The sequence below is a fragment of the Aythya fuligula genome, chromosome 2, assembly GCF_009819795.1.
Source record: "Aythya fuligula isolate bAytFul2 chromosome 2, bAytFul2.pri, whole genome shotgun sequence".
NCBI classification, from domain to species: domain Eukaryota; kingdom Metazoa; phylum Chordata; class Aves; order Anseriformes; family Anatidae; genus Aythya; species Aythya fuligula.
Window position 1 is genome coordinate 104,757,374 of NC_045560.1, and position 17,120 is coordinate 104,774,493.

The 17,120-nt window shown below is 39.4% G+C and overlaps 1 protein-coding gene across 1 annotated transcript in view; it reads left to right on the forward strand.

The window, feature by feature from the left end:
• SPIRE1 (spire type actin nucleation factor 1) overlaps positions 1–17,120 on the forward strand; it is a 125,667-nt gene that overhangs the window by 61,365 nt on the left and 47,182 nt on the right. The gene's annotated exons all lie outside the window — the stretch shown is intronic.

Here is a 17,120-nt window from a genome sequence, read left to right on the forward strand (position 1 = left end):
AATATGTCCTGTTTCTATGCAATTACAGGTGGGATGAAATGATCAACATTTAGATCTACATGTTCTGGAGGCACCCTTCTTGAGTGTGAGGACATATATTATTATCATGTATGTGGTATGACCCCATGTAAGTGTAATATGGGAACCTGTTAGAGAGGAACCAGAAAATGCAGTTAAAAACAAGTCTGGGCATTTGTTTATGACAGACAGTTAAAGAGTTCATGTGGCTGGAATTCGGAGGCCCATCATTTTGCCTAGTTCGTGAGGTTAGAATTAGTAAGATGCAGCTTTCTGCAAGTGTAATTCTCTTTAGGGCTGGATTGGCTTTATCATTTTTATATGAGCCTGCAGAGCAGTATTTATGCGTCATTTCAAAACAACCAACTCTTAGTGTACCCTGTCACTCTGTCTGAAGCTGCTGCAGATTTTGGAACCTTACTGAGATGGTAAGCAATGCCCCAAATGTCAGGTTATTTTATATTAAAAAGAAATGCAACAGTGCTGGGAATTTGTGAAAATCATTACACGCCAAGATAACAGTGGTCAGCTCTCTTCCCTTGGATCCTGTTCTTAGCATACTCAAAAGTCACATGCTTATCTTTATTTTAGTGTATCTTGTTTTAGAAAAAGGCAATTTGTGTGTCTGAATGTTGATGGAGCGATGAAATCAGTGGGTAGGAAGTTCTCTTGCGCTGACCAAAAGTTAATCATCTTCTACCTCTGGATCTTCAGTTGTAGCACGCAGTCCTGGTGCGTGAGACCCTTGTTCTAATGTTGGGGAACCTCCTGAACCAACCACTGGGTTTCTGGAAGTGCCAATATCTAGTTTTACCTAGTTTTTGTACCTCTTCAGTTTTGAGGGGGGCAGGCTCTCCTTTAGGTATATCTGTTTGAACTTTATCTCTTTGTAAGCTAGAAAGAAACTCAAAGACCTCCCCAAATGATTTTGTGAACACACCCTCATGCCATAGGGCTGTGACATGTTAGCCTTTGGGAGGATCTCCATGGTTGGCACTGGTCTGAGCCGGTAGGTGGCTTGTTTTGGCACACTGCCTGACCAAAATCTTTGCTGGAGTCTTCACACCAGAGCTTCTGGTTCTTGGACCTCTTGGCAACCCCTCTTCTCTCTATGCTACATTCACAGAACTGGGACCTCTGCGTTCGGCCATATAAAGTCCCAAAGACCAGTGCTCAAAACCCATGCTTAGGGGACTTAAAAACATTCCCTTTTGGGCTCCTGCCTTCCCAAGGCATGCTGACTGAGAGTACACCTTTTTGGGTCAACTACTCCATGTCGTCAGACAGATGCACAGACATTGTGAAGGTCCAGGAGAACAATTTGTCAGATTTGGTTAACAAAGGGATATATAGATCTTGACAAAATCAGGCCCATCCAGAGGCACTTTCTTATTCCTTCACCATTCTTTGAACCAATTCTGAGTTGTCTTAAAAATGCAGTAAACCTGCTATTTTTTTCTTGCCCAAGCCTTGTATGTCATGGCTATTGATTCAAACCATAGCATATTTCTTCTGTCTGTTCTGTCACGTTGGCTAACATCCTTATCACTTGTATTTAGTCAAAGCATCACAAAAGGTTTTTCTGTTTGTTTGATTTGTTCTTCAACCCCATCAGATTCTTCTGATTCTTCTGTTTTGCCATAAGACTCCTCGAACATTTGTGCAGCCACAAACAAAGGACTAGAGGAGTAAACTGTGCTGCTGGCTGAGCCATGAGAGGGTTTGGAGCTCCTGTACTGTGCAGGCACAGGGAGCTGAGCTGAGAACAGAGTCTGCACAAAAAAGCCTCTCTCTCTACCCATATTTGAGTCTTGATAGTGCATAAGCAATAGCTATGTTTGTTGGTTTTAAAATAAAGTTGTTTAACAATAATAGTGTGGTTTTGATAGGGAGGGCTTTCTAAACAGCTGCAGAGCTAGTAGTGTGACAGCAGAGGACTCTGCAAGTGAAAGTAGAAGTAGTAGTAATTTTGTACTGATCACAACTTTTACTTTTAGAGGTTTTTTCTGGTTCTGCTTAGAAACACATTATACCAAATGTACTCACGAGGAAGCTGCCCCACAGGATTTAGGTCTTTCCATCAAAAAACAACAACAAAGGGCAATTTTTTTTCTTGCTTTAGTAATTCTTATATAGAATGGTTGGAATATCCCTTATGTTGATGACGACTTAGCTGGATTAGAGTGTTTTATTCCAGATTGAGATAGAAACCAAAGTCAACTTTTCTGCAGTGATTTTTGTGTTCCCATTACAGCTCATAGTAATGTATCAACGCCGGTTAAAAAAACCCGGTACCCATAATTCACATAATTATACTGGTATAACCTGTCCAAGGTCTAAAATAGTCTGAGGAATCCAAGGAGTTGTCCAACAAAAACAGGAAACACAGATTGAGTGTTCAGATAATTTTTATATATTGGTAAGTTAGAATAGGTCTGAAATCTGTGTGTGGCCTTTAGGTCTTTATGCATCTAAAAGAAGCAGAGCAAGGCATGGACTTCTTTTCTCATCTCTTTTTTTTTGCTGCAGTTGCTATAAATAATTTATACATGGGTATAAGTAAAGTTCCAGCTTTCAGTAGAAGGAATCTTTGGTGGCAGTGGTGTCCCACACTGCATAAAATGCAGAATTTTTCATGAAAGAGCTCTGGTTTTCTCTTTAAAAATATAAATGTCTGAAACGTGCAAAGCAATCTGTCAGAAATAGCGCGCTGATTATGAGGTTTAATCCGAATTATCGAAGAACCTGTATTACCCTGTGCTGCCTAAAACGGACTCAGGAGGCCAAAACAGATCAATGAGTGTTTACTTCCATGAGGTACGTTTTGTTTGATTGGATTAATTTGAAATGCTAACTAATGAGTGGAAATCAGGGTAATGGTTGGTCAATTAATACGGTAACATTGTAGTGACCTGTTACGAAGTAAAAAAGAGCAGAGCTGCCCTTAATTACCAAAGTGGCCCTATCTTCTCGGCCCTGCAGCGTGGCTCTGGCACTCGGCCAGGGAGTGCAGACTGGCAGTGCAATCTGTCCAGAGCTGCCCGATCAGCTGGAGAGTCTCTTCAGCTTGCAAATGCCTCCCCTCTCCGGGTGTTGAAACTGATAAGAGCACAGAAGGCCATGAAGGATTTCTCAGATTCACTGTCAGCCTGGTAAAGGAGGTAGATCTGCTTGGAAAAATTGGCCAGGACAGCAGCTTGTCTCATGTTAGGATTTGGAGAAGGTTCATCTTGTCAGAATCTTGTCGCCACGCATGTAGACTTTGCAGTCTTGGATATTCATGGTGATGTAGCTAGCTTTTTAGCTGTACTGTCTCCTTTCAATACTGTAAAAAATGTAGAGAAACACAGGGTGTTTTTATACAGATTCACATGACATCTTCGATTGGGTCTGTGGGGCACGGGTGTTCTTCAAATTGCATGCCATGCCAGCATCCCCTAGGGAACGTCCCAGGTACCTTACCAGTACTGCCTGTAGCATTTACATGATGTATGTGATACATGCGGTAGGAGACAAGTAAATTAATGGTGACATGCAGAATTGCTGTGCAGAATTTTCTCTCATACAGTGCTCTGTGTTGAAAATTCCCAGTAGCTGCACTTGCAGACCATGTTCAGAACAGTAGATGACCTTGTTTCTGCAGTTTGAAGTTGTCCATATGCAGCTCGTGTTTGAAACAGGCAGGATGAGCATTCTTGTAAGGTGTTCCAGCCTCACAATCCATCACCCCATGCAGGAGAGAGGTGAAGAAGAAAAGAGCCAGTGGAAGCTTTGTCTTTTCCTCTTCTTGCCTGGACACGAATGACCGGGTTTGAGGATGCTCAGAAGGTTTTCTTGTTAGTCTTGTGTCAGACCCGTGGGTATTTCAATTGTTAATGTTGTGAGTTTGGTGTCACTGTGAGGACGATTTCACTGCATTGTAAAAGAAAAGGGAAGCAGCATAGTTGCTACAAGATTCCTTAATTCCTGATAGAGGCATATTGTGCTACAACAGCAACATGGGAAAAGTGAAGAAACTGAGCAAGGGCCCTTTAATTAAGCCACTCTGATCTTCTTGCTTTTGAATTATTCAAGAGGGAGCCTTGGGCTTCAGGCAAAGTTCCTTTTGGTGCATTTGTTTCAGTGCTGGTAACAGTAGTAAAAGAAATGAAACATTTGGAGGAAAGTTGTTTGAATTGACTTAAAAGTACCACTAATTTTCCAGAATAATAAACTCTCTGTTTGAGCTAGACGATTTTTTTTTATATGTTCTTGTTTGTTGTGTTACCATGATGCTATTTTCTGCTCCCCTTTTCTTAGTGTACTGTTGCATGCTGTATTTTAGAAAAAAATATTTAAGTGAGATAAGGACATTTAATACAAAGAAATAAACTGTGTGTTAGATAGTACTGACCCCTGAAGATCTGAATCTAAAAGTCAGAATTTATCTCAAATACTGGTCTTGAAGACGGGGAACGTTTTACATTTCTTAATGAAAATAATTTTACAGTAGGTTTTTGTTTAAAAGATGTGGTTGCAACATCTTTAAATAGTATTGTAAGTGAAGTAGTCTTACAAAGTGGCTTTCAAAAGACTGTTGCAGGTTTCATAGCCCTGAGTGTATTTTAAAGGATTGATATGTAAGTATTTTTAATGAAATAACACAGTGGGAAAACAAGTATTTTTCTGGGTGATAGTTTCATTGGATTTCTTAGGTAGTTTTATCTTTGCCTTGCTGCATTGCTTGGGCTATACATTCTCCAAGATTGTGCATCTGTGCAGGTGAGTTTTGAATGCTGAATTGTGCAAAACTATTTGTACATTTTTACCTAGCAGGCTTCTAAATGACTTATACTAACTTGAGCAACTAAACAAAACGATCCCAAGAGAGAAACTCCTTGACTGTATCTACCAAGTTTGGCAGAGCATTTGTTGAAGAGAAGATGTAGACCAGCCTGGAAGGTATATGAAGACAGCAGGCATGGTAATTGAGGGCTTTTGCTGAGTAGTGTCCATCACTACTGGTCACCCAAAACAATCATATAAAGAAGAAGATATAGCTGACTGGCAAGGGCAGAGGGCTAAGTGCTCCTTCTAAGGGAAGCCAGCAATGGGGGCAATGCTTCATACACAGATCTGAGTTTGCCTTGTTTAAAGTCTGTGAAGAAGACACTTGGAAACCTGGTTTGATGGAAAACAGAGGGTTGTTGTTTTGTTTTGTTTTGTTTTGTTTTTCTATTTTTCCTGTGGAGGGAACAAAACCTTCTGTTTTATTTATGTGTTTGCTTCTGGGAAAAAAGAGGATCGAAGCTTGACTTTAAACACTAAATTAAACTAGTAGTTTGTTTTATTGTTTTTGAGTTCCTGGTGGCAAGGAAGAGGGAGACACTTTGAGTGATTGAACCCAAAAGACATAAATATGTCTTTTTTTGCCTGGCTTACCCTTAGGGCAAAGGAAGCTTGGAGCTAGGACAAGAAGGTCCTAATGAGCAATTGTATTTGCTTTTCCTTTTTGGCATGCCTAGATTTCTTGAGGTGAACAGTAAGATCAACACTTGCTGTAGATGAGGTTGCTCTAGACAAGATGAGAATTATTTGCTAAGAAATAATATTTTAAAAAAGGCTCTTTATGAACTGTTCTCTTCTAATCAATTCATGCTGATCAGTCTACTGTATTGTACTGTGTGTAGCAAGCCCCCATCTATGTATTTTATACATTTACACACACTTGTAAAGGTAGATGTAAAGTATCATTGTCCTCAATCCACTATTTAAAATTGAAAGACTATAAGGTGATAATTGAAAACATGGCAGAGAAGAGCCATAGGGTTTGTTTTTTTACAAAAGCTTTGACTTCTGTGGCAGCATGTAATATTAACAAACAGATGAAAAAACTCTGAAGTTCAGGAGAGTATTAGTCAGCATGATTTATTAAGGCTTTTCATGTCTGGACGGAGGAATTGTGTCACAGAAGAAATATTTTTAATGGCTCAAAGGTAAAAAGTAGAAAATATGTTTTCCAGGCAGCACACACAAAAAAATCAGTAGTTTAATTTTTCTTTTCTGTTTGTAATTTCTTATAAATCTGTATAGAAAGTGGAGGGATTCATGTGCCTTAGCATGATCAAGAAAGCTAGAAAAAGCTTGTGTAAATCCTTTTAATGTAATTTTAAAGCTGCTCTGAACATGACAAGTGTTTTAGTGAATTATGTTGATGGGCAGGTTTCATTAATTAAAGTGATGTCATTTGGTGTCTTAAAGATTTTTCATTCTGGGCAGTGTAATTGGAGGTCAACACATAGTCTGTTTTCCTTTGAAATTAACCACTGTTCTCTTTTTAAGAATGTGATGTCAGCCTTCCTAACATCTGAATGTGTTAGGGGGCAAAGAAGGGGGTGCTGATGGCAGCGCGTTGTCCTGGAAATGGTGTCTAGTGTTCAGAGCCAAAGGCACTTGGCCATGGATTTTCCAATGAAGAATCTGTCTGCCTGTTGCCAAAAGCACTGGGCTGCATGGTGTCAGCTTCAGGAGAAATGGTGAAATCTTCGTGCCAGAGCTTTTATATTTATATTTATATTAGCCTCCAGTTCTGCCATTTTGGGATGAGGAGGCCCTACCTCCTGCTTAAGCAGTCTGTCAGCCGTGGAGAACCTTTACGTTCAAACAAATTGCAAAACAGCTGCAAATAGCATACCATTGAACACCTTTTCTTTTTTTTTTTTTTTCCCCCAGTTATTCCTCCCTGGGCCTTTTTTTTGGCACAAGTGCCTGGAGGAGGAAGGAGGGAGATGGGAGCCACCCCCCTCCTTGGGGGAATGGCACCCCCCTGCCTGCTCACACTGATCAAGCGATCACTTAAAGCAGGATGGGTGTTTCTGTCACCTCCAGGACACTTTCTGCTATAAAAAAAAATGGGTCTGGAGAGGTCTGTAATCTCCCAGCAGATATTAATTCTGCCTGGGTGCGGGGAGCAAACTGCTGAGGTGAGGTAACTGGTGAGGTAACTAGGCCATCCCCCACTAATCTCTGTTGTCTTATGTGCCTACCACAATAACGTGATTAGTAATTTTCTTTACCACTTGGACAGATAAAGATAACCTTGCTAATTTGGCAGCCATTGAGGTCTTTTAATAAAGATGCTGTAAGCAAGATGCTTTCTTGGCAGCTCTCTGTTGGTATCACGTAGAGTTTGAGGGAACTGGAGCCCCCCTTTGCTTTCCCCCACCCTCCATTTACATTTGAAGTCTTCTTTCTTGTGGGACCCTAATGTATACTTAACAGTATTGGTAAGAAGTCCTGCAGAACCACTTCATTTGGGGCTTTTTGACACGACAGTAATGTTTTCAGCTGTCTTTGCTGACAAAACAAGCTGCAAGCTTTCACACTCATCAGTTTTATGCTAGACTCTTTGTAGATGTGACGGCACATCCTAAATCCAGTTTACAGCTGTCAACAAACTCCAATTTAGCCACTTTGCCAGCATCTTAGATTTGTCCCTCCATCTATCACAGTCAAGCCCTTCTATATGAAGCTGATGTTAAACAGGCTTTTGTCTTGCCTAAGACAGCAAGGTTTGAAATAGATTTTTGCATATGCATTTCTGGTTACTTGTGCTTTGCTCTTAAGTCTTACTTGTTTTCAAAATAACTGCCCCAAGTTTTATCCCTCAAAACTGTCTCTCTCATGAAAAATGTCGGTACAAAAAAGAGCTACCTAAGAGAAACAATTGGTTTTTGACTAAATACAGGTGAGTGCTCTGCAGTGATCGCCTCTTTGATAACCTTACTCTCCATGGATTGAGGTCACTACAGTATTAATTACCACCCAGAGATTCAATTCCTTTTTATATTTCTTCTTTGGAAGGCATTGGTAAACATATCATGAAAAGGCATCTATTTCAATGGACTTGTAGTAGATGCCTCTGCTAGTGCCAGTGGTTTTAAAGCTAACTTTGAAGTTGAAAAACTGAGCTGGGAGTTCCTGCCTCCCTTGCAGAGATACGTCTTTCATGATATGTAACTGAGAACAGGTAAATAATTATCTATGGCACAGGTCCTTGGAATACTTGGCATGAAATGGTTTAATTATTTTGAGAGCTCTGTTTGAAAACAAAGCTCTCATGCAGTGGTTGACTGGAGAATTAGGAAAGTGATTAGCCTCTCTCCATCTTCTCCTTTTCCCTTCAGATAATAAGCTTTTGATGAAGGGCTAGCTCGTAGCTTGGTTTTGGTGTGTGTATGTATGTTTGTTTTTCCTTAAATCTTCTGTGTCAAGGATGTATCCCTTTACCTGTAGAATGTTTGTTTCCACAAGACTCTTTCGTGGATAAGAACGGTAAAACTTACGTGATGTGGTTGCAATAAGCTAAAGTGCAAAATTATTTTATCTGATTTAAAAGCAATGTAATAAGAGTTGGGAATACCCATCAGATAATTAAAGGTATGTTTTTTTTCTGTTCCATTGCTTTTTTTTTTTTTTTTTTTTTGAGAATGCAAAGGAATTTCTTTTCAAAGTAATACTCAGCATTTTCAAGTACAAGTAGTTATCTTTAAAAATACAACATATTTTGTTTGGTTTTGCAATCAGAGACTGGCCAAAGCTTTGCTTTCTTCTACAAGTGGCATATTTTGGCATAAGGTAGCTCACTTATAGTTAAAAAAAAAAAAGAAAAAAAAAAAAAAAAGAAAAAATTAGAGAAGAATAAATGCTTCTGAATATAGTTTGTCAGCCAGAGAGGATATCTCGTGCTTTCTATCTTTGGGTTCTCATCTTCTGTTATATATTTTTTGGCCTTGTTAGAAAGAAAGACTCATTCCTATCCTAGCGAGTCATGATATTAAAATAAAATTAATGTTAATACATTTTAAGATTGGGTCAAGATTTTGCCCTAGAATCTCCATGGTCTCTTAATTAGAAATAATGAACGTTACATTTCATATGTACTCCTATGAGTTTGGGACCTAAGATTTCCAGAAACAATTCCAATTACTACAAGATGTGTAATAACTCACTACAAGACGTGTAATAACTCCCTACAGTTGTTCAATCCAGATTTTCAAAAAGAGATTGCAAGCTTTTTGGCAAATAGAAGTGCAAATGAACCCACAAAGCAGAGATATAATGGAAAAATAAGGTACCATTCTATATGTTTTTTTTTGATCCAAAGTCTGTTTATTTTCTTAATCAGAAAAGCTTCCTGGCCAGTGCAGTTAGCTTTGTATCCGGCAAAAGAGGAATGATAATTTCAGAGTGTCACAAAGATGAGAGGATGTGTGCAGGCTGTGAGGCACCTACTGCAATGCAGCCCCTGTAGTGACTGCAGTCTCCATAGCGTAGACTTTGGGTCGTTTTGGGTATATGAAGAGGCCTTGAATGTTTGTCAGAGTGGTGGTTCTACTTCTAATGCTGCCACTGGCAAGAAATGTGTGGAGGCCAAGAAGAGCTTTAGGGCTGCCTTTCCCTCACCTCTCTGAGCAGTCAGGGCAGTATAAACACCATCTGCAGCCCCTACAGGTGGTTAATCCCACCTGTGTAAAGGACGTATGTCAAACCCACTGATGCTAGATAATTCAATTTCTAGTAATTACCATACTAGAGGCAATTTCCAGGAATAACGTGTTCCTAGAGGACGTGGACAAAGAGCTCTCCACCACCTGAAATGGGGTGAATTGAGGAGAAAATAACACCTTTTGAGTTCCATCTTATTGGATATCTTCTTTTGCTTGAATAAGCAAGGATATATATTTGGTTCAGAAATACAGTATTTTATTTCTGATGAAAATACAATACATTGTGGATTGAATAATTTCCTTCAAATTTATCTTAAAGTGGCACATGTTTTAAGTATTAACATTTATGTAACTGATTTGTTTTATAAGACAATTGTAAATGGAGATTCAATGGCTAAAAAAATTTAAGCATACTTTCTTAGAAGAAGAGGAGGAAGAATTTTTCTGTAGGCATTCTGGTGCCATCAGTTTCAAGACTTGATTTCCCTGACAAAGGAACTACAAATAAGGAGTACGGCATACATAAAGGAATAGCTTTCCATATGCTGAGATCTAACAAAAGCAAAACGAGACTGGTTAGAAGTTGCTGGATTTATTCATTGGGAGTGAAGTTTAAAAGCTTGTTATGTTTAGTAATGCAGGTTGTTTGGTTATGCAGCTGGAAATCTGTTTTTTTGGATAGGAATGAAAAGTCATGCTTCAGGACAAGACATGAAAGCAAATTATTATTATGCCTACCAAGAGAAGTTTCAGCGCTTTACATAAAAATAAACAAGCTTCCCACACACATACATGTTAAAGCTCTATACACAAACTGTAAATTGCTGCCCAGGAAAGTGCATGTTTTTATTTTAGCTGATATATTTTAATTGGTTTTTAAGTGCCTCATGAATAAAACTGCTTTACATTAATACACTGTCTCATACTTACTGAGTATGCAAACATCTGAACTGTTTAATAATGAGATTAATGGGCATTATTGAAGAATTGGTGTAGAAACAATCTTGTCTGTGTTATTCTCCGCTTTCTTTTCTATATGTATCAGTGAGATTGAGTTTTCTGATTTAAGAGTCGTTCCCAGCTATTTTGTTGTCTTGATTTTTTTTTTTTCCTCTTTTATTCTTCACTGCTTTTCCAGAGATGCCCTGTTTTGTTCAGGCTTGCACTGAACGCACTGACTGCTTTCTGTGTTTGTGTGGAGGCCTGGGGAGAGGGAAATGGAGAAGGGCGTCTGTGCTGTTCTCATTCACTGCCACGTACGCCGAGCATCCGGGTACAAAACCAACTCTCTTCTCTTCTCTGCTGAGCAGAAGCAGCAGGTCCAGTAAGAAGGCACCTGCCAGTCCTAAGGAGGACCTGAGAAGCATGTCTGACAGCCATACAAAATCACATTGCAGGGCTAAAACTCGTTGCTATCAGTTGTTCGGGTCTAAGTTATTTAATAATGTAAAGGGTGTTTCCACGGTTTAATGGGCTGCTAGTTAAACAACTGTGCAGGTAACCCTGGTAATATGTACAGACACTCCCCTTCTCCTTTAATTATCCGATTTTATCACGTTTCCCCATCTATGCTTCTACTCCACTTCTGAAGCGAGCTTCCTCACCGAGATGCCTCCATCCCATCCTTCATGCTGCTGCTCTGCAGGAAAGGCAGATAAATGCGTGAGTGGCGCAGATGAGAGCTGCTGAGTGTACACAGAGCTGTTGCCTTGTTATGAGGCAGACAGCTTTAGAAAATGGTTGCTGCTGACAGGCTAACGAGTGGCTTTGCTGTATGTTGCAGGGGTTGACATTTACTGTAGAAAAAAAGGGGGGAAATATCATTTGTAGGATTTCACCCTTGCTCATCAATAATCCCATTGATGTTCCACTGAATAGTCAAAGAACAAGAGCTAGCAAATTCAGATTGCTGCATATTTATATTATTAATTCCTCCATTATTCTGCTAAGGAACAATGGAGCACAGTTTCTCTGAAACCGGGAGAGAATGCAGAATTGGTTTTCACTTAATTGGCTCCTTTGAAACAAGCTCCTTTGGGAAGCAGGATGTTGTTAGTCCAGAGGCACTGCAAAAAAACAGGCTAGCAGTACACACAACACATTCTAGCACAGCTGTATGCTGGGGGTATATTTGAGGTGTAATAATGGCTAAATAGCTTTCAAGAAGAAACGTGAATTTACATGAAGGCAGCTTTGTCGAGAAGTCTGCAGTAGCAGATAAAATTTGTTAGACATTTAAAAATTAGTGTTGTCAAATTGGCTGGTGGAGATACCTTCTCACAAAAATACCTGCAGACCTTCATTTGAAGTCTTTATTTTGATGGTCAAAAAGTCAAGTTACTTAGGAAGCTAACAAAGAGTAAGAATAAGGATCACTAAGCATGAAAAATATAGGATCAGGCTGACAAATAGTCTGTAATGTATACAGTAGTGCCATTTCCCTTTCTTAACACCCATGAAAGTTTTAAATGCTGTCAGAAGTGTTAGCAATTGTGTTCAGTATTTGTGAGACTTTTTCTTCCTAAATACGGCATCATGTAAATGTAACAGAGTGAAAACCATCCTCACCTTTAATTTGTTTCTGTTGTTGGAAAAGGTTCAAGTTTATAAATGAGACAAGTCAGTGAGGTGTTAGTTTTGTGTTGCTGTCTTATTGACATTTTATCAAGATTGTCATCGCCGCTTAAATTGTCTCATATCAAGGAGAAGTAGTTAGGCCTATTTTCAAACAGTTGTGAAATGTACTAACGTGAATCATCGCACTCAGCTTCTGAAGACAATTGGTACCTGTAAGAAATGTCAGGATGGGTAATCTTTTTAGAAGAAAATAGTTGAGGAGAGCCCTTTGCTGTGCACCAGTTTCATACTGAGCGTTGTTGAATTGCTCAAGTTTGGCTTTTTTATATTCAAAGATAAATTCAAAAATAAACACACATTTCAGTGTAGGAAATGGTACTTCAGCCTTCCCAAACACAGTCTACCCATGTGAATCTTTCCCTTTTTCTTCCACACCGAACTAAGTTTTGATTCAGGAGAGCATTTGCAAATGTTTGTTAGCCCATTCCTGTTCGACATTTCAGTTTATATGTAAATAATTTGCTTGAAGCCTTTAATCCTCAGAGGTTGCAGAGCTGAGCATGGTTAACGATGACTTTGATACAGACAACTGGACACTTCTTCAAGGATCCAGAATCCAAAGCACTGTTTTCAGTCCTTTTGTCATCTAATTCCCACGTGCAGTTTTGATTTGCATTTCAGTTGCTATGTTTTTTCTTCTTTTTATGATCCTGCAAGAGGGAACCAAGGCAGGCCATTATTTAGTCAAGCTGTACCTGTTATTGTTAAGTGCAGTAGCTTTGGTGGTGTGTTTAGTTTTTCATATTAGAAAAATCACCGAGGTGAAAATGTGTATGATAGGCCATATTATGGGGAGGACTGACTTCTGATCGTGTGTAATAGAGCTGTTAAGCACTACACAGTTTTTCTCTTGTCCACCTCAAAGCAATGGAAAAAATGGAAAACAACAAATGCCCGCGTGAGGGGAAAGCCTTACCGGATTGCTAGGGAGCACTTAAATAATGAGGTAGGTCTGCTTGACACCACAAACAGTAGCTATTTGCATCACTTTTCACAAATTGCCTCTTCCTTGAGGTGTGAAATTAATTAGGAACTCACACGTTGAGCAATTGGACATTCCACTGCTCTTGCGACTGATCATTTGAAAGATCTGTGTAAAATTCACAAAAGGCTCTGAAGGCAGCTTTACAGGAATCGTAACTTTCTCTGAATACTTTCTGTACTTTCCTTGAATTTGTTCATTGATTTTGTGGATTAATCGCTGACTCTGCTCCCATTCCTTTTGCATTATCACAGTCTTACCTCATTAGTCTTCCCCTGAAGTCCTTTATCGCAGTACCTCAGGGATCAGCTCATTCTTGGCCCACTGCAGTTATAAGCTGTGGAGCCAGGGGCAAATCTCTGCCCAGAAAGCTTGGGAGAGCAGCAGGAAGGTGAGTGGCTCCATCCAGGTCCTGTGAAACCTGCCTCAAAACTAGCACTGAGCAAAAGTCCCTTGTACAAAGCACGAGTGTGGTTGTAGCAGGCAGGACCATCTTCCAGACTCCTGTCAAACCACGTCTAGGTGCTCTGAACAGTCCATCCCTGTAATGTTATTCTGGATAATAAACTAAACAAGTGCTAGGTTGACTTGTACAAATACACAGGTGTTGTTTCAAGCAAGATTGTCTGCTTTTCAGTGCCAGCTTCAATGCTCCTTGAAGTTCACATTAATAGGAATAAAATTACACATATATATATATATTATTTTTTTAAACAAAACAAATCACTACCCCAAAATAATCATGAGGTCTAGTTCATGTGCACAGAGACAAAATCTTTCTGAAAGTAACCTTGAGCTGGGAGGACAATCTCAAGCTGAGTTTTATTCTTGGAGCCTGTTGCAGCGCTGTGCTGCAGAGGATGAGGCTGATGCCCAGTCCAGTTGCATGTTCAGTGATCTGTTGATTACAAGTCATTTCTTCTAGTTGGTTAAGAAAAAAGTGTGTTTTCTAAGTCTTATGTTAATACTCCAGGGCTTTAAAATCACTTAACAAGCCTGGCATTTGCAGCCTGGTAGTGCGTTTTGCATAATATCAATAGCTTGCCTTTGTGTCCCATGGGAAAAAAAAGAGATCCTTTTATTCTCTGTGGCACATTCATTCAGGCACTTTGCCCAAAGTGATTGCAAGTGGAAACACTGTTTGTCTTCTAAAATCTGAATTCCAAAAAGCCAGGTGTTTGGGTAAAGTTTGCAGCATGTATTGAGCCAAATAGAAGGTTTTGCAAAACCTACCTGGATTTTAGCGGATGAGTCTGCTGTGAGAATGCATTGTAATTTTATGTGGTCCCTAATGTTGAAATGCATCCAAGAAACGCTGTTTGATCTCTTCTGATGGTTAAATTGTGATTTCTGTTAACGCTGGTTTGGCTTGATGCGCTCTGTTTCCTAGTCAATTGAGGGTGAATTTGGACAGAGGAGCTGGCAAGGCTCCGGTATTTACATAATGCCTTTTTTCTGTGAACCCTGAATGTGGATGGAAACAGTCTCTAATCTTCTTAGTGATCTAAGCAAAGATTGAATGGTTTGGGTCAAGCTGGTTTTTGGATAGGCTTAGTTAAGGGAAAAAAGGAAAAAGAAAAAAAAAATCCCAGTTCTTCACAGTGATTACAAATGGAAATATTACAGAGCGACCCATTTCAGCAGTTGACAATATTTTTGATATTCCACCAGTTTGCAAAGACCACATCATTGGATTTCACCCATGCTGTGTGAGACTTGTTGGAAGCAGAACAAGCAGCCCTTGTGTTACGCTCTGGGTGCTGGTCGCGTTCATTCCCCGTAGGATAGTTTTAGGTTGTATCAGGAGAGATGAACAGGCAAGTGTCAGAATAAGCAGGGTACAGAGGCTGCTGTTCCTTGATGAGCGTTGAATGGCTGGAAAAGACCGCAGACCTGCAGTCCTGCACCACGGCTGCTATGACACGGTAAGAGGAGGAGGAGGAGCTCCTTAGGTGGCTGTGCTTTCCTACCTCAGATATTAAAGCATTCTGACTGATTTTTGTGGTGCATTTCAGAAACACAGCTTCTCAGACACTGCTAATACCAAATAAAAGATGCGATTTAAAAAAGCACAGGGGGATAAACACGCTAAACTTAGGCTAGAAACGTCACGTTTCACACTTGGTGTGCCTTGACTGCCTACATTTTTACTTCTGAACAACATGCAAGTGGAATAGATCCCAGGGAAGAAAAATCAGTCTGGCGTATTTGCATTTTCCTTCTTCTTCAGGCTCACCTTCCGCTATCCAAAAAATTATGCTAAGTCATTTAATGTTACCACAAGGGTGTTTTTTTTTGTTTTGTTTTGTTTTGTTTTGTTTTTTTTGTTTTGTTTTTTTATGTAATGCATCTTCACATGATCTAAGATCACTCAGATACTGATTTTTTACAACGTGAAAGTTAGCAGGAGCTACTGGGCCTCTTTTCATACCTGTATTTGAATGATTACAAACCAAATGGTTGATTTCTTATGTGGTTATGTTTCTGGTAGCTTTTGCAGCAGGCATTTAATTTTATTTTTTGCTTTACTTCATGTTCAATCATAGAATCATGATTATATCCATCCCCTGCTTGAACTTGCCACTGCTGCATTTCATTAACTTGCTGAATATTTGATGCAAATTGTTTCTAATTAACATGCTTCTAAATAAAGAAAAAAGGCATTCTTAAAAACCTATCTGCAATCTGAATAATGAAGTTTTATTCTTTCCGAGGAAGACTTGTGCCATTTGAGGACTTTTTTGAAATTGCTGTTTTTATTAGCTTATTATAGTTATTATTATTATTCCTGTAAGTGGTGTATTGTAGAATTAAATCTTAAATCCTTTTTATCCATGCTGCAGTTAATAACTAGAAATAGCTTACCCAAACATAGTAAGGCAGGTAAGGACCTGATTAGTTATTGAGAGAAGGGAACACAAATTAACCATACTCTGAATTTGATGTGTTTTAATGCAGTATAATTCTGACTTTTCATTAGGTCAAGGGAAATGCCTCACAACTTCTCTCTTTGTGTCAGGTGTTGTCACTGTAGCACACGTTAGAGACACGTCTGTTTCATCGTTTCTCCCTTTACCTGCAAAGGAGAAGATACGATTTGCTAAAAAAAAGTAATTGAAAAATGTTAACTTTGCCACTATGATTACCCAGAAGTAAATGTGAAGTGTGTAACAAAATTTTGGCTGTCATTATAAAGCGGTATAAAATTTGAAAGCGGTGAATTGAGGGTAGCTTTTGAATGTCTGTCTTACTCTCTTTACATATAAGGAAAACCTTATACTTACATCCTTAGATCTAAGATAGTCTTAGATCTAAGGATATAAGAATAATCCTTATATCCTTAGATATAAGGAAAGCATATGGGAAGGAAGGAAAAAATATATACATACACTTTCCATATATATGTATATGTAGATCCTTTTTTTAGAGCTAAAAGGATTTAAATATACATACACGTGGTTACAACAATCAGAGCAGGATATTGCAGGAGTCCAGATGGTGCTTGTGAAATTTTATCAAGTTGATCAAATCTGACCGTTGGACTCTGTATTGTTACACTAATTGGAGGAAATCAAAAACAACAAAGAGGTTGTGGCCTTAGAAAGCAATTTGTCAGCGAGATTAAGCCAATCTAAATGTGACTGCAACCCAAAGAAATTGTTCAGCCCATCCTCCCTTCCCCTCTCGCTCCCTGTTTCGGCAGGGTGTTCCCGTTGCTCCTTTTTGCCTGTGCTACTGCACATGCGTCTGAGCCATGAAGAATAATTCTCCCCTGCCCTGCTTCCTTCACTGTGATAAATTTTTGCCTGGGTGAGGAGTCCCCTCTGAGTTAGGGCACAAACTCAGTTGCCAGCATAAGGGCATCAGTGGGAGCCTGTGGCCAGAGGCCTCAGGATCATGCCTTGTAATGTCAGCGTGGATTTAAATCAGATGGGAAACAATATGGAAATGCAGTCTGAGCTTTACTGGTATTGTGCCCTTTGTGACCACAGTGT